Here is an 18490-nt window from a genome sequence, read left to right on the forward strand (position 1 = left end):
TTTCATCCATTTCAGCGCATTTATACACTTCCTCAATAATTAGATTTTCAGACGGAATTTGTTCCTTTTCCCACAATTGGACTATTGAAATTCTAACTGCGGTAATTATATGTGTCACAATATAGTCTTCGGAGAGGGGCGGCATACAAATCCAAATAATAAATAAATAAATAAATAAAGAAAGAAAGAAAGAAAGAAAGAAAGAAACAAACAAACAAACAAACAAACAAACAAACAAATAAAGTTTTTGCTTAGGGTAATTTTGTTTCCCGATCCCTAAAAGCATGCCTTCAGGTGAATATTCAATTTCGTCTTCCACAATTTCGGTAAGCCACTTATGTATAGTTTTCCATAGACTTTGAATCTTAGAGCAGGACCACCACATATGAAAAAATGTGCCCTGGTGTTTCTTACATTTCCAACAGGTATCTTTAAGTTTGGGATATATCTTAGCGAGTCTTTGAGGGTGTAAATACCACCTATACAGGAGTTTATAAAAGTTTTCTTTAAAGGCTGCCGACAATGTGATTTTACATATATTGTTCCATGATTTCTCCCAATCTGTTAAATGTATATTATGCTGGACGTTCTTGGCCCATGCAATCATTGGGTCTTTCACAATGTCCTCTATCCTGCCCTGTCAATTTTGATAAGGGTATAGTGTCCTCTTTGGTGACTTCTTGATTAGAACATTACTTTCTGCCTGATTGTCTGGTGTTGATCCCTGCTTATCTAGATAAGAGTTGTTGGAGGGTATATGTTCCAATCATTTTTGTTTCTTTCCTAGGAATATTTTATTCTTTTTTTGAATGGTGGGCACCGTTCCCCGTAAGCTGTGCGTGTGCGTGCGCGTGCGCCTCAAAATACCCCCCGCGCACCCTTTTCCATGGGCGTGCGCTCCCCATCCCCCTGCCAGCCCGCGGGGGGGGGGCAGAGAGGTGCGGCAGTAGGAGGAAAGGGAGCCGCGGCCACCCCTGCCTCCCCATGGTGCCTCCGGCCAAACGCGCCCCTGGCTTCTCGGCCCTGCCCCCCGCCCACCCGATCCGCCCCCTCTCCTCCTCCGCCGCCTCCTGCCTTGGGGCGCGACTTCTGCTGTGGCGGTGGCGGCTGCGGGACGAAAGCACTGCCAGACAGCCAGGGGGCTGCGAGAGAGGGCTTTCTCCTCGGGCTTCAGGAATGCCCGCCCCGCCCCTCTCGCAGCCCCTTCGCTGGGAGCGCTTTTGTCCCAGACTTCCAGCAAGGGGGCTGCAGTAGAGGCAGGGCAGGCGTTCCTGAAGCGCTTGGAGAAAGCGCTCTCGCAGCCCCCTCGCCGTCGGTGCCTCTGTTCTGGAGCTCCGCCTCACAGCTGATCACCCTGCCGCCTCCCCACGGCTACTACCGCTGCTGAGAGAAAGAGAGAAAGGGGGGGAGGAGAGAGATAGCAAGAGAGAGAAGAGAAAGAAAGCAATAGAGAGAGAGAAAGAAAGAGTGAGAGAGAAAGAAAGCAATAGAGAGAGAGAAAGAGAGAGAGAGAGAAAGAGGGGGAGAGAGAAAGAGAGAGAAATGACTCTTGATTTAAAGCATATGGTAAAAAGCACCCAAATAATAACAGAGAAAAAAAACCCCAGCCGTTTGTGTGTGTGTGTGTGTGTGTGTGTGTGTGTGTGTGTGTGTGTGTGAACTCTTGAACCATTGATGGTGGGTAAATGTGGTTTATCTCTATGTACACACAGTTTTTACACTACTACTAGATGAGCAGTTCTCTTTAATCAAAACAGTGTTGCACTTGGCAATATCGCTTAGGGGGACCAGTAAACCTGACTATGAAATGCATGATTGACTCACTTCCTCCCTTTCCAACAAGTTCCTATAAGTCTTATAATTGCTGCTGTACTTCAATTGTTTTCAAATTGACCTCTGAAGAACAAAGGGCATAATTGCTGATGTAGTAATTTTTTCTGAAGAGTGCAGGGCTAACCATTTGGGGCTATTTTAATAATTTTATGGAAATAAACTATTTATTTAGCCTTGCAAAGCCTTCTGCTTCAATTATATTTTCAGAAATTTGCAATTGCAAATTTTGTAATGCCACTAATGGGCTATACAATAATGGGATTCAGAGTCTCATGGGAGATGGGAGATTTTAAGTGTGATTGATTGATTATGTGCCATCAAGCCATTTTTGACTCCTAGTGACCCTATAGATAGTCAACGCTAACCAGATTAGAAAAAGGGGGGCTCTACAGATGGGGCAATAGGCCTGGATTCTTTAATAATGGAAATTCATGATATTTTATGCACATTTCTGTCCTCCTACCACATCACATCAGGTGTAACTGGATATATGTGAATGCATAAGAGCCTAAGTAAGTGATGGATTAAAGGAATTCCCTACCCTGGGTAATATCAGTGAACACAAAAGTAAATCTTATAAAGCATCCCTTTTAGCCACTTAGTTACTACATCCCTTTAGGAAAAACCAATTTACTGGAATAATATTCAAATATTCTGATAATAAGTCTCCCTGATCTACCCAAAATGGAAAGGAATACTATAAAACCCTGTAGCAGTCTACATTTTTAGTTATAAGCATGACCCATTCTAGTGCTTAATGGCTGAAAGAGTGTTCAAAGGAGTAAAACCATTCCAATTATTTCTCTGGTTCAAACTTATCTTGCCCTCTTGAGGCTTCAATCTCCAGGCTGCTGTTTCACGAGTCAGCATTTTCTCCTTGCACCAAACATGTTAGCCATGATGAGAAATGATGTAAATCAAGATAATTTCTTCCTCTTTTTTGCATTAAATAAGCTGATATTGACAAAAGAGTTGGCTTGTACCCAAGCCTGCTACGTTTTACAGCTTCTATGGCTTTCTTTTCCTCTCTGACTTCAGGGATGAAGTTAATTCCCTTCCTGTTCCCATTTTCCAGGAAAGATTGTGGGACTTTTCATCTCAGATTGACCCAATGCAAATGGTTAAATGTAAGTCACCTGCCTCCCAAACTAGACTGACTATTTACTCCAATTTATAACTTGCATGATCTGGATTCATCGTGTAGTTTCAACTGTACATCTTTTTAAAGGCCAACACTTTCCTTCCTCTGTAATTCCAGGAAACTCAATTTTAGTAAGCATTCTGAGATACTTACTTCATAATGAGGTGCAGTGGTTGGAGTTCAGTACTGCAGGATACTTCTGCTGCCTGCCGGCTGCCTGCAATCTAGCAGTTCAAATCTCACCAGGTTCAAGGTTGACTCAGCCTTCTATCCTTCCAAGGTTGGTAAGGGACCCAGATTGTTGGAGGCAATATGCTGACTCTGTAAACCGCTTAGAGTGGGCTGTAAAAGCACTATGAAACAGTATATAAGTCTAAAAGCTATTGCTATAATAAACTGGTTCTCAGAGTGTAGGACACCTGAGGGTCCCTAAAACGCTTTCAGAAGATCCACAAAGTCAAATAACTGAATCTTCTAAAAAAAAATTAATTTTGGTTTCTAATACAGTACATATCACTAGATATAATCCGCATAAACCAAGGCTCTTTGGAGTTCTCAATTGTATTTTAAGAATGTAGAGGGGTTCTGAGACCAATGTTTCTGAGAATTGTTGCCACAATAAATAATCTGGGGAAATCCAGCTTTTTAGCTGCTGCTGACATCACCACCTTTAAAGTTGGTATTAGTATCATGTCTGTGCCCAGAATTGCTGCAGATGAGATGGGCAGCCATATGCATCAAGTGGATGGATGGATCCCCAGAGTAGCAGCATCAGAAAGTAAACTACCCCAAACTGCTCGGGGCCACCCCAGTAACCAAACAACAGAATTTAATTTGGACCAAAGTTCACTGGAAAGGGTCATGAAAGAATTAAAGTAACATTAAACTGTGTTTGTTTGTTTGTTTGTTTGTTTGTTTATTCATTCATTCATTCATTCATTCATTCATTTATTAGATTTGTATGCTGCCCCTCTCCGTAGATTCGGGGCGGCTCACAACAACAATAAAACTATTCAAGACAAATCTAATAATTTGAAAACATTAAAAGAAAAACCCCATTATTAAAGCAGACATACACACAAACATACCATTCATGAATTGTATAGGCCCGGGGAGATGTCTCAATTCCCCCATGCCTGACGGCAGAGGTGGGTTTTAAGGAGTTTACGAAAGGCAAGGAGGGTGGGGGCAGTTCTAACCTCAGGGGGGAGCTGGTTCCAGAGGGTCGGGGCCGCCACAGATAAGGCACTTCCCCTGGGACCTGGCAAATGACATTGTTTAGTTGACGGGACCCGGAGAAGGCCAACTCTGTGGGACCTAATCGGTTGCGGGGATTCGTGCGGCAGAAGGCGGTCTTGTAGATATTCTGGTCCGGTGCCATGAAGGGCTTTATAGGTCATAACCAACACTTTGAATTGTGACCAAAAATTGATCGACAACCAATGCAGACTGCGGAGTGTTGGTGTAACATGGGCATACTTGCAGCTGCATTCTGCACGATCTGAATTTTCCGAACACTTTTCAAAGGTAGCCCCATGTAGAGAGCATTACAGAAGTTTAGTGGTTTAGGTGCCAGCAGTGAAGGGCTACCAAAACTTTTACTACCACACTGTGGGCGTGGCTTATGCAGGACGCCCTGCATTTTCTTTCAACATCTTTCAGTGCAAATTGGGTGCTCTGGGGTGGAGCTCCATTTTCTCTACCCCACTGCGTTTCCCCCCCTCCGGGCACTACCCACCCCTGGGTGCCAGGCTAGAAAGCAGGAAACCATGGGTTCAAGTCCTTAGTCATAAAAGCTAGTGTCTCTCTCAGCCAAATATACCTCACAAGGTTGTTGTGGTGTGGAAAATAGGAGGGGGAAGGTGTGTTGAATATGTTCACCACCTTGAGTTATGTATAAAAATAATAAAAGTGGGGTACAAATAAATAAATCAAATAAACATTTAGAAATCCTAGAAACATCCTTTAATGAAGAAACTATTAGAAAATAAAAACACTGTGTACCTGAGAAGATGGCGGAGCAACCAAGTTTGTCTTGCAAAAGTAGTGCATTTTTATTTCCAAGTACTGTATACAGTACGTACAGTATCTAAAGCAGCTATATTTTTGAAACTATGTTGAAGATAGTCATAGTCCGGTCAGGAATTTCCCACAGAATGGTGTAAATCTGTAGCATCTTTTCCATCTGATATTCAGAGACTTCAATCCTTCACTCTGCATATTTTCTTCTTCTTCTTTTTCTTTTTCTTCTTCTTCTTCTTCTTCTTCTTCTTCTTCTTCTTCCTTCTTGTTCTTGTTCTTCTTCTTCTACTTCTTCTTCTTCCTTCTTCTTCTTCTTCCTTCTTCTTCTTCTTCTACTTCTTCTTCTACTTCTCCTTCTTCTTCTTGTTCTTCTTCTACTACTTCTTCTTCTTCCTTCTTGTTCTTCTTGTTCTTCTTCTTCTTCTTGTTGTTGTTCTTGTTCTTCTTCCTTCTTGTTCTTCTTCTACTTCTTCTTGTTCTTCCTTCTTCTTGTTCTTGTTCTTCCTTCTTGTTCTTCTTCTTCTTCTTCTTCTTCTTCTTCTTCCTATTATTATTATTATTATTATTATTATTATTATTATTATTATTATTACCTACCATATTTCCTCCATTTCCAAATGGTAGACTAGAAACTGTTTGGATTGAAGATTATCCTCTGTGTTTCAATATATCTCTCTGAAACCCAAACTGTATATTCAATTCAGCAATCATTCAGCTGTGCTGGTGGATGGAAGCAGAAGTAGGCATTTTAATGTTATCCTGTCCTTTGTCTCAGGCAAAAAAATACTTGGAGTGGCTTGACTGTCAGTTAGAATACTAGCTTTGAAGGAGAAAAATAGAGATGGAAGAAGTAGCTGAGGACTTCAGCTACTATTTACGGTCTTACGAATCTCCATTTCCTTCATTTACATCCTGCTCGCTGATCAATCCATTTTGAACATATTCCTATGTACAGGGTGTTCAGCAAACCTGGAAAACAGGGAAATCAGGGAATTATCAAGGAAATCGGCGGTTCGGGAATTATCAGGGAATTATCAGGGAATTCATGAAATAAACAGAATAAATCAGGGGGAAAAAACTGTATTAAAATGCTTAAAAGTCAGGGGGAAATCGTGTAAAAAAGCCCCAACGGATCGCGCTGCCTGGCAGAGTCCAGTAAAAATGAGCATAACTGTGGCAACAACTTGCTTCCTCAGCTACTGATATTTCTCCATGGCTTAACCATTTAGTATGATGTCATCTATGACTGCGCCTTAATCAGATCGCGTTACAGGGGAAATGTCAGGGAAATACCAGGGAATTTCAAAATGCTTTCCCCTGGACACCCTGTATATATCTGTGACACAATAGATGTCAAATATACTATTTACACTCCAAAGAGAAAGACTGATGTTCTGTACCGGTTTTCCAATGGAGTCCAAAAGTGTGTTGGACATTTTGAGGAAGACCATATAGAGACACAATGGTGTCTCACATCTTCTTGTAAATGGCCCTTTGCAAGCTACAGATGGTTCTTCTACAGCAAATATTTTTCAGAACCTGGGCTCAGAAAATGCGTTGAAATAATTATATCCCATACAAGGGCATTCTCTTGTCATGAGACCTCGTTCTGTATAATTTCCCCAATTAGGCCTTCTCAAAGGAGGTGATGTGAAAAGCTTACACAGTCCAGCAACACTTTACAAATTGCAACTATTGCACAAAATGTCAGCCATATTTCTTTTGATACGTCCGTTTCAGTTCTTTTTGGAATTTCAGGGAAGACCCACTTAAGTGGAAATACTTATTTAATAAGAATGAATTCAGTGACAAGAAGAAAACAGCAAATATGAATTATGAACCAGGGGACCCTTGTTTTATCACTTTAATTACATGGGATTATACCTGTGCTCTCATAATAAATATCAGACACCTGTATGTTCAGTCAAAAACTTCTATGTGCCTTTTCTTCAATAGAGCACATGATTTATGGCCTTGACAACACAAAGATGCCCACCCAGAATTTTTATGTCAGAAATCATGCCTCAAGAAGTGATCTTGGGGATTACAAGGACAAATCATGTTTTGAGTAGCAGAAATAATTTTTCTTCTGCACACCTGCACTGGAATATTTCCAGCTACAGCATCTGTCACTGTGCTATTGGACATATTGTCTGTACATTAATTTCCTCAGGCTTTCCAGGATCCTGTGCATCTGGTCCATTCACAACTGATTTCCTAGAAAATTTCAACATCTTATTTCGCGAGACTTCCAGCCCTATTTAGTGAGCATTTCCAGGCTGAAGATATTGTAGATCAAGACAATGATTTTCTCCTACATTACATGTTAATTACTTGGTGTCCAGTGGAAGGCCTTGATGGGGTGGTGGGATGCATGTGTTTGACAAAAATGATGCATTCTAACTACTGTATTTTTTGGAGTATAAGATGCACCTTCCTCTCCCTAAAAGAGGCTGAAAATTTGGATGCACCTTATAGTATTCCAAATGTAACTTTTGTGAAACTTTTCCCCCCAGTCCTAGTGAGATGCTAACAATCTTCCCAGCTATTCAGGGCTTGCAGGCTTGCTTTCATTGCTACTCCCTTGGGAAACGTTTTTTCAGTCCTAACAAGGTGCTAATGATCTTCCCAGTTTGCAGGATTTTTTTCATTGCTACTTTGAAGTTTTTTTCCAGCTCTAAGTCTTTGCAGGTTTGTTTTTATTGCTACTCCCTCCAAAGAAGATTTTTTTTCAGCCCCAACTAGGGGATAAAATAATGTGCTGAATCTCATCAGACTAAGGGCACTAGCCAGATGAATACCTAGTAGGTAGACTTTCCCCCTATTTTCCTCCCTCAAAATTAAGTTGTGTCTTATACTCCGGTGTCTCTTATACTCGGAAAAATGTTGTATTTAGTCCCCAAAGTAGGCTTGGACAAGTCATTCCTTAGTTTCATCTTTCTCCAATCCAAAGTGTGAAAGTTATAATGACAGGCCCATATTTGAGGGATGTGTTGAGGGCACTTTTGATCTATTTAAGAATTACTGACACCAGATCAGGAAATGATTTTTAAGCTTCTTCACTGGAGGACAGTCATAACTTAATGATTCTCTCCTGGATCTTGAGGAAGAAGCAGAGTAATATTGAAGTTCAGTCTAATGGTCAAACATTTATATAAAACTTTGTACACTCTGATGTATAATACAGATAGAGGCGGATCTTTTCTTTAAATCTCCAACACTTATTCCTTACCAACCTGTTTTAATGTCTCATCAGCTTGCTTGTCCTACATTTTGGTTAATATAACTAATAATAGAAAATTCTGCAGATGGTTGCATGAACTACTTAGATCCCAAATCCCCATGCTCCAAAAAAATAAGGGATATTTCAAGATCACCCAAGTGGCTACAGATATAAAGAAATGGCTTCACTGATTTATTTTCCAGATTTATGATAAATATGCCCAAGAGTGGAAAATTATACTTGGCCAATGAATCGATTTCACACCTGTCAAATCTTATGAAACAAAGAAGGCACTTCAATTTGCATGTAGGGTTAACAATTTTAAGGTTGGCCCATGCAACTATGATTTTAATAGTAGATTGACACATGTAGATCTTCACAAAGATGATTTTACATGCTGGTTCTTTAGCCCTTTCTTATTTCTGAATATCAGATTTAAAGGCTAGGCTCATTCTTATCTGGTCCATTGGTCAGAACTGTAACATGCAGTTGATTTATTTCCAAAAACATTTTCTCCTTCAAATTAGTGGACCATAAATGCATCAACAAAGAAATTTATGAAGAAAATTCCTGGTTTGTACGTAACATTCAGTGAGATTATTATTGTGAGCAATTTTGGGGGAATCTGTTGGAAAATTTACAAGTTTTTCCTTTTAAATAACTTGCATTTGAAATGAAAACACTGGTCCTAATGGATTGAATGGGATTGCATAGAAGGAAATTGTACAAATGACTTTTTTTTATAATAACAAACATCTGATTCATGGCCTGAGTGGCTTATGATCATCATATCCTTTAAACAAACAGGAAAACAGTAGAATTCATTCCAAAATATCAATTAAGTCCAGATTCATTAGAATTAGCCTTTTATTAGAATTAAATAAACATATTGTATCTGCTGCAAACAATCTTTTGGATAACCAAAAGTTTCCAGCAAAGGGATTGCATAAAACTCTTATTCTCTGAAATGTAGAAACGTAGCAAGTTAAGCACTGACCACCCATCTTAATTTCAAACCCAGATAGAACACATATTAAAATTTCAGCCTTCCAGGACAGGAAGTCTTGGTGGTGCACTGGTTAGAGTACAGTATTGCAAGCTAGCAGAAATATCATTGACTACCAGCAGTTTGGCTGGTCGAATCCCAGTAGGCTCAAGGTTGACTCAGCCTTCCATCCTTCCAAGGTGGGTAAAATGAGGACCCAGATTGTTGGGGTGAAATATGCTTACTCTATGTAAACTGCTTAGAGAGGGCTGTAAAGCACTGTGAAGCGCTGTATAAATCTAAATGCTATTGCTATTGCTAAAGTCCAAGAGTGTTGATCAGCAGAGGGTTGCTCCCGGTGTGGATACGGTGGCAGTGGGAGCGGCGGCAGTGGGAGGCTCCACCCACCCACCCAGGATGCTTCTGTGCATGCTCAGAAGCATCACAAGCGTGAGAGCGCACACGAACGGTAGCAAACTAATTCAGAACCTACTTCTGGTCTTGATCAAGAAAAATAATAAATTCCCAGTAGGATCTGTCACTCCCCTGGATGCAGGAGCTTCCTTTTAGCTGTTTGCCCCTGCTCATCTTTAATCCTTGCATTCTGTCCTCTTCTCCACTCACCTTTGCCTTGGCAAAGTTCTTCCATACTGTTCTGATACATTTTTAATAAATTAAAAAAAGAATTAAAGAATGCCGGAGAGGGACGGCATATAAATCCAATCAATCAATCAATCATTCATTAGTTTTTCAATATACAAATCAACAAAAATTTTAACAGTACTGTGTCATATTTATATATCATATGGTTATTTACATTTATTTCTATACATCTTTATTCCTCTGCTCTAACCAGTTATACCACCTATTCCATACCTCATAAAAATTCTGTTTCCTCTTTGCCTTTCAGTTCCAGAGTGAGCCTGTACATCTCTGCACACTCAAGTATTTTATGTATAACCCTTTCATAACTTGGCATATCTTCAAGTTTCCAGTATTGGGCATATGCAATTCTTTTTTTTAATAAAGTATCTTTATTGTTTTCCAGAAATAAAAAAGAAGAAAAGAAAAAGAAAGAAAAAAAAGTAAAAGAATAAGGAGTAAAAGCAGTATTTCTCACATGTTTTGTTCTAGTTTAACAGATCTTAATCCATCTTTATTACCTTTCTGATACATTTCTTTATATTTTGTATATTTACATTTAATTATCATAAATAAATTTTACTAATTGATATAGAAAGAGATACATTGGGAGGAAAAAGAGTAATAAAAGGCATACTTCCTAAGGTAATTATTATCCTTCTTTTGTATACTGATACTTTGTATTGTTACATTTTCAGCCTTTGTTTCGAATCCATTCGTGCCATTTTCCCCAAATTCGTTTAGATTTTTTACTTTCAATCCCCTTAATTGAATTTGTCATTTCATCCATCTCAATACATTTATATATTTTATCAATAATTAAGCTCTCTAGTGTAGTTTGTTTATTTTTCCATGTTTGTGCCAATGAGATTCTGACTGCAGTGCTTATATGTGTTATGAGGAAGAGTGTTTGTTTGGTATAAGATCTTTTCCAAATTCCTAAGAGTAAACCTTCTGGTGTGTATTCTATCTTCTCTTTTATGCAATTCTTGCTGCTGTTATTATTTGTAAAATGATGTATTGGATTTGTTTCTTTTATCTTATTATTAATGATTCTTAATACAAACAGTTCAGGTTCAAATTCTATTTGTTCTCCTATAATTTCTTGTAGCCATTTCCTTATCCATTCCCAGCACCTCTTCGCCTTACTACATTACCACCACATGTGGCAAAAAGTTCCTTCTTTACTTTTACGTTCCAATAATCCAGTTTTATATTATTATACATTTTGCCAATTTCTCCAGTGTTAAGTGCCATCTGTAAAACATTCTTACAAACTAAATGAGTCAGAGTCATCGTATTATTAAAAGTGCCATTCTGATCTCCCAGCTAGATAGGCAGTTGTTTTTGTTTCTCTCCTTATTGCCTTATCTCATGTCGCTGAGGGACTTTTTTAAATGTCCTGGCCAAGAGCTTTTGTCCCACCCATTCCCAGGGTTGCACCTTCTTGCAGTTTTGTTCCCAGTTCTTTTTGAATGGGGCTGTTGCCGCTGGACACCATCCAAGAATGAGACAAACCGGTCCGATGCCCGCTTCCCTTGAGCTCTGTAGAGTGAAGCAGTGACAAGCCTAGGGCTAAAGGGGATCGGCAGCCTGAATTGGAGGCTTGTTTGGCAAGGCAGGCCCCCTCTCCCCCCCCCATTTTTCCTTTTCCCAGGCCCTGGAGATGACCTTGTTCTATTGTTCACCTCCATCTATCTCTCTCCTAATATTTACAGGTGATTTACTTACTCCCCAACCCTCCCGGCTTTCAGATGGATAGTGACAAGTCAATTCCGCCTAGGATTTGTCAGATTAATGTGACGGCCTCTGCGAGATTTGTTGGTGGCAAAGAGGGAACAAAAACTTTGGGTTGCGTAATAACTGTACGTTGCCACTTCCTTCCAACAAAGGCTCTGAGCCTTAGCAGCTGCAGGACAGAAAGGAATGCAAACTGTGGCCTTTCCCAACGCTTACATCTGTGCACCAGAGAAAGCGGCTCTTTGAAAGTCTGTGTGGCAGCTGTTAAAAATCTCAGAGCGTCTGTGCTGCATACCGTGCTTTTTGAGATAGACATGTTTATGATATTAATTCCTTGTTTGATCAAATGTACCTTTCAGAGATAATGTTCCAATTGTTGTATCTTGTACAAGTAGTCTTCAACTTACAACAGTTCATTTAGTGAATGTTTGAAGTTACGACAGCACTGAAAAAAGTTCCCGATGGCCATTTCTTACACATACCCTGTTGTGGTTGTCTCTGGCCCAGCTCCTGCCCCAAGGAATGTGGAGGTGGATGCAGGGGAAACATCAACATGTCATAGGCCTGTTTTATTGCCGACAGAGTCAGGTAGTGAAGTTTCCTCGGAAGAAGAAGAAGAAGGTGGGGGTGACTTGGAAGAGGGGAGTTTGGCAGAAAGCCCAGGAGGAGATCAATCATCCTTATCATCCCTGGATTCTGAACAAGAACTTATGACACAGCCACGCATGCGTAGAGTGATGCATCGAAGAGAACAACTGAAGGATTATTACAGGAGATAAGTGAGGCCACCTGTGATTGGGTGGGGCTGCTGCAATTAGTGATGCAGATAAAAGAGCAGCCTGATGGTTTAGCCTCATGACAGTTTATCTGATTCATAGTTTCATCAAAATTGTGGTTTTTGCTGTTCACGATTGTGTGTGGACTTTCTGGACTTTAGAATTGGACTCAATTTCCCAGTTATTGGGTGAGAAATTGGATTGCATTTAACCTGTGCCTTGTGTGTACCAGAAAATCCCTTTGACATTTAAAAAGAGAGCTGTTTCTGTTTTTCTGTTGATAAAGACTTTTGGGTTTTCCTTCTATCGTGTGGTGTGTGTCTTTCTAGACTAATTACCTGTAATTACGGGTGGTTGGGACATGCCGGCAGAACATAACCATTGCAGCATCCCTAGGGTCATGTCATTTTCTTTATAGCAATAGCATTTAGACTTATATACCGCTTCACAGTGCTTTTACAGCCCTCTCTAAATGGTTTACAGGACCAACATATTGCCTCCAACAATCTGGGTCCTTATTTTATCCACCTCGGAAAGATGGAAGGTTGAGTCAACCTTGAGCTGGTGGTGAGATTTGAACTGCTGAACTTATTTAGGATGGTTGCAGTGTGCCAGGGTCATGGGATTCCCCCTCTGTGATCTTCTGTCAAGCAAAGTCAATGGGAAATCCAGATTCACTTAACAGCCAGGTTGCTAACTTAATAACTGCAGTGGTTCACTCGTAAACTACTCAAGACTCATTTATACCACCAGGCATGGGGGAGTTGAGATAGCTCTTCCCCCAGGCCATTACAAGTTATGCATGGTATGTCTGTGTGTATGTTTGGTTTTATAATAGGGGTTTTTAGTTGTTTTTATTATTGGATTGTACATGTTGTGTTTATTATTGTTGTTAGCCGCCCCGAGTCTGCGGAGAGGGGCGGCATACAAATCCAATAAAAATTAATAATAATAATAATAATAATTATTATTATTATTATTATTAAATGTGGCAAGAAAAGTCATAGAACGGGGCAAAGCTCAGTTAACAAATTGCTCACTTAGTCATGCAAATTTTGGGCTCAATTGTGGTTGAGGATTACCCGAATTTATCGTTATCTGCCTGGGATTGCAAGGAATATAAATGAAATAAATAAATCCATACATAAACATGGACGTTTGTGTTGTGGCCTGTTTGCACCCTGCACAATTAGTAACGGACCAAGGGGACTCAGACACAGTGGGGGCACAGTACAGGCATCCTGTGTATCTGACACCCGAGACTGACAGAGCCTGAAGAGCAACCAGGGCCTTGTACACCTTCTGAGATGAGTGACTCAGGAGAAGAGGAGAAGCCTCTTCTGGAAGCTAGGGTTTGCAGGGCCTCTAGAGCAGTGTTTTTCAACCAGTGTGCCGTGGCACACTAGTGTGCCGCGAGACATGGTCAGGTGTGCCGCGAAGCTCAGAGAGAGAAATTTATTTATTCATTCATTCATTCATTTATTAGATTTGTATGCCGCCCCTCTCTGTAGACTTGGGGCGGCTAACAACAATAATGAAACAACATATAACAAATCTAATGTTTAAAATAATTAAAAGACCCTTATTTAAAAAACCGAACATACACACAAACATACCATGCATAAATGGTAGAGGCCTAGGGGGAAAGGAATATCTCAATTCCTCTATGCCTGACGACAGAGGTGGGTTTTAAGAAGCTTACGAAAGGCAAGGAGGGTGGGGGCAATTCTGATCTCTGGGGGGAGTTGGTTCCAGAAAGAAAGCAAGAGAGAGAGAGAAAGAAAGTAAGTAAGTAAGAGAGAGAAAGAGAGAGAGCGAGAGAAAGAGAACAAGAGGGAGAGAAAGAGAACAAGAGAAAGAAAGCAAGAGAGAGAGAGCAAGAGAGAGCAAGACATAGAGGGAGGTAGGGAGCGAGAAAGAGAGCAAAAAAGAGAGGAAGGAAGGAAGAGAAAGAAAGAGGGATGGAGAGAGAGAGAAAGAAAGAGGAAGGAAGGGAGAGAAAGAGGGAGAGAGAAATAGAGCGAAAGGGAGGAAGAGAGAGAGAGAGAATTTTTTGGTCCAAACTTTTTTTAACACTCCCCCCCCCCCCCACACACACACCCCGCTCAATGTGCCCCAGGGTTTCGTAAATGTAAAAAATATGCCACGGCTCAAAAAAGGTTGAAAATCACTGCTCTAGAGGGCATGAGTATTAGGAGGAGATTTACCCGTGAGTAACACTGCTGGCTTTTGGGCCATGCCCTCAGACTATTTAAGATGTAGTCATGCATCACTCCCGTGCAGAGAACAACGTCGTTCATATTAGACATCTAGTTTTCATTCCTGATTCTTGGCTTCAACATTGTTCATATTAGCTTTTTTTTCATGATTTTCAGCTTATTTTTTAAAAGGACATTTTTGACTTTCTTGATGAGCTCCGAGCTTCCAGTCAACTTCTGAACAACTCCGCTTCTGAATCTTGCTTGATCTTGGTAATTATTGTTGTAATTATCTCTTTCTGGGACGCTAGCCAGCTGATAAGACTTTTCTTTCCTTTTGAACAGACTTTAACTGCAAATGCTTCTTGTACATAGTAAAAATCCTTTATTAGTTAATCCGGTGGTGTGCATCTGATTTCTGGGGGCTCAGTGCTGGGACAGAACACATTTGTATAGGAAATATTGTTTATGTAGTAGATTTAGAAGCCACTTGACTCCAGAATGACTCAGGCTGGCTTATACTTAAAATAGGAAAACAAAAGAAAAGTGGCTGGGCAGATTAAACAGCAGTCAATCACGTCCCACAAATGCCATCTCTTAAGGCCTGGGAGAACAGCCAGGTTTTTAATGACCTGCAGAGAGCAGGACTAAACGAACCCCTGGGCTCCCATATTACTGATCTTTGATAATAGCAGTACATCTCATTTGATTTGCAAAGGGCACCTATTCTGCTTAAGGCAACAATGCTTTATTTTTCTTCCTTTATTTTTTTCCCTTCTTGTCTTCTTGCGGGGTGGAAAAACCTGCAGCTGTTAGGAAAAACCTGTTACTGGGATTACTGACAAGGGTGGGCTCCTACTGGAACAAGGGGGATGCTGTTCTGGTAGGAAAAGTACCCTATTCCGGGCCCTGTTCTGCTCCACTACTGGGCGGCGGTGGCCGTGCACAACTGCACAACTAGCAAGATTCTGCTGAAAATTGCGTTTTTTAAAATTGATTTTCACCAAAATCTCGCTCATGTAAGGACGCTCATGTGAGATTTCGGTTGCTGCGCATGCACAGCAGTCTAACTTCGCCGTGGCGCCTAGAGCGGCAGAGCCCCAGCCAAGCAGGCAGCAGCAACAGTGCTGCCACTGAGCTCCGGCCGCCTGACCTGCTCTCAGTGCATGCTCCTAAGGCATTCTGATAGCCCTGGGACATGGCGGTCCTTCAGTGATTGCTGCCATAATCCCAGTAAGCTTTGAAGTTGGAGTTTCCCCAACTCTGCCCAGAAAAAGTCACCCTGATCTCAGACCCATTTGCCTTTCACAGTGTGATTTGAGCACCTAGTGTGTAGGTAATGTGAATAGTTGGGTTTGTAACTGTAGGCAGTCTTTGCCCAATCTGGACTTACAACTTATATGACTGCAGGCTGCTTGGCTGATGTTGGGTGATGGAAGCTGTATTCCAGGGGAGGCCAGCGCTGGATGGAAGCTAACATTTTCTCATGAAAATGAGGTTCTTGTGGCGGAAACTCTAATCATTTTGTAGAAAAAGATCTGCTGTTCTCTGTCAACAGCACCTTGACTCTGATACAGGCAGGATCTCCTCTGCACTCACATACACACACACACACACAAACAGAGAGAGAGTCTGGTGGTCATCCAGAGAAGCGATTTAAAGTCTCGCAAGCCATTTGGAAAGAAACAGCTCAATCTACCCTGCCAACACATCTCGCCTTTTCACACTTCATGTCACAGGTTTTATGTGTATAGTTTTGTTCTGGAACTGTTTCAGCTGAAATTCTTTTCTGCTTCATTCTCACATCTATTCTATGTGTGGAAAAAAGGAGACCGAGGAGGAGATTGAAAAAAAAAAAAGCTGGTTTGCTGTTCCCAGTCTAAATGATGCCACATTGCCCAGTTTTCCAGTAAGAACCCTATTTCCATTTTATACAAATAGATTATCAGCAAACATGTGCTTAAAATTGCACAGTGACAAAAACCAGAAGGAACATGTAATGGTGACCCTGTATCCCTATCATTGATTGGAACTTGCTATCCTCTTAAGAGGTTCCCACCAGCCCGATTGTTCTAACACTTTTGTGTACTCCTGGATGATATGTTTTTGCTGTCATCATGAAGATGACAGAGAAGAGATGTTACCAAATTGTTTCTGGACAGAAGACACCTGATATGACCTATCAAAAATGATGTGTAGTTATCTTCTTCCTCAATGGGTTTTCTCTGAGAAGATGAGAAAACAAGGGAAGAATGTAAGTGTTGTGTTTGGCTCTGGCCCAGCTCCTGCCCCAGGGAATGTGGAGGTGGAGGCAGGGGAAACGTCAACATGTCCTAGGCCTGTTTTGTTGCCGGCAGAGTCAGGGAGTGCAGTTTCCTCGGATGAAGAAGAAGGTGGGGGTGACTTGGAAGAGGGGGGCTTGGCACACAGCCCAGGAAGCCAATCACCATTATCTTCGGTCGATTCGGATGATGAAGTGTTAGACCCACGCAGGCGCAGACTTATGCATAGAAAAGACCAATTGAGGAAATATTACAGGAGATAGGAGAGGCCACCTGTGTTTGGGTGGGGCTCTAGTAATTAGAGCTGCTGCTATAAATAGCAGCATGCTAGTTTGGCCGTTGTGGATTGCTGTTCTTCAGGATCATGCCTCGCTGTGTCTGAACTTTGTTTGTGGATTTTTCACGCCTTTGACACCAAAGCAGAGTAAAGTGTGTGTGTGTGTTTCACTTCGTGGGAAGAAGGAGGGCTGTGACGTTTCTTCACAGCTACTAGCTAAGTACTTAAGGACTGATTAAGGGACTTGTACAGCCGACAAGGTTGTTTTGGGGAAGAGTGCTCTTTGCAATACAAAAAGGGTGCTTTGTTTCTTTTGAATTTTGTGATAAAGGACATTGTTTTGAATTTTCAAACGTGTGTGTGTCTGAAATTTGTACCCGTGAATTTTCGGGAGGCTTCTACCAGAGAGCCCGGCAGAACAGTAAGTAGAATATGATATTTTCAAGTCTCTTCTGTAAAAAGCTGTTACAAATGAGAGAAAGTACGATATTTAATTTTACCTGGAAGCTTCTCCTCTTTCCTACATCTTCATAAACTTCAAAATCCAGCTTTAAAATGAATTCAAAGCTCAGCAATCAACAATATATAAACAGTACTTACATGTCATGGCCTTGGAGAGCACTTAAGGTGTTTTGATATTTTTCAGTAAAGATGGAAAAACACTCCTGAAAATGTCCATGGCACAGAGGCCAATGGTACACACTTATGTCTTTTCTACCCTATTATGCAGCTTCTTCATAGCAGCTTCTTCATTGCATCATCCAGCTACGGGTAAAGTTTGTAGCTGTTTCTATTCTATATGCAGTGATGGTTAGATGACTTCAGAATATACTGTTTATTTATTTAGAAAATGTATTCGCACATGGCAACTCAAGGCAGCTTACATGAATATAAAAGCATGATATCCACTGCTCAAATAAAAATAAAGGGAAATTTAAACAACACAATATAACTCCAAGTAAATCAAACTTCTGGGAAATCAAACTGTCCACTTAGGAAGCAACACTCACATGCTGTTGAGCACATTCAACTTTCTACAGAACAAAGTATTCAAGGAGAATATTTCATTCATTCAGATCTAAGATGTGTTCTTTGAGTGTTCCCTTTATTTTTTTGACTACATCCCACTCTGGGTTCCCCAAGTTCAATGCTAGAACCAGACTTCAGTGCCTTCCTAAAGAGTGTTAGAATTAGAGCCAGTCTAATCTCTGGGGATGATGTTCCAGAGGGAGGGAGCCACCAGAGAGAAGGCCCTGCTTCTGGGTCCCACCAGGTGTATCTCCCTAGGGCAGTGTTTCTCAACCTTTCTAATACCACGACCCCTTAATACAGTTCCTCATGTGGTGGTGAGTTCCTCAGTTTCAAAACACA

General features: G+C 40.9%; 1 protein-coding gene across 1 annotated transcript in view; it reads left to right on the top strand.

Annotated features, from left to right (window-relative positions):
- TNS1 (tensin 1) overlaps positions 1-18490 on the top strand; it is a 543368-nt gene that overhangs the window by 14135 nt on the left and 510743 nt on the right. The window lies entirely within an intron of this gene.

Source organism: Erythrolamprus reginae, chromosome 1, assembly GCF_031021105.1.
Source record: "Erythrolamprus reginae isolate rEryReg1 chromosome 1, rEryReg1.hap1, whole genome shotgun sequence".
NCBI classification, from domain to species: domain Eukaryota; kingdom Metazoa; phylum Chordata; class Lepidosauria; order Squamata; family Dipsadidae; genus Erythrolamprus; species Erythrolamprus reginae.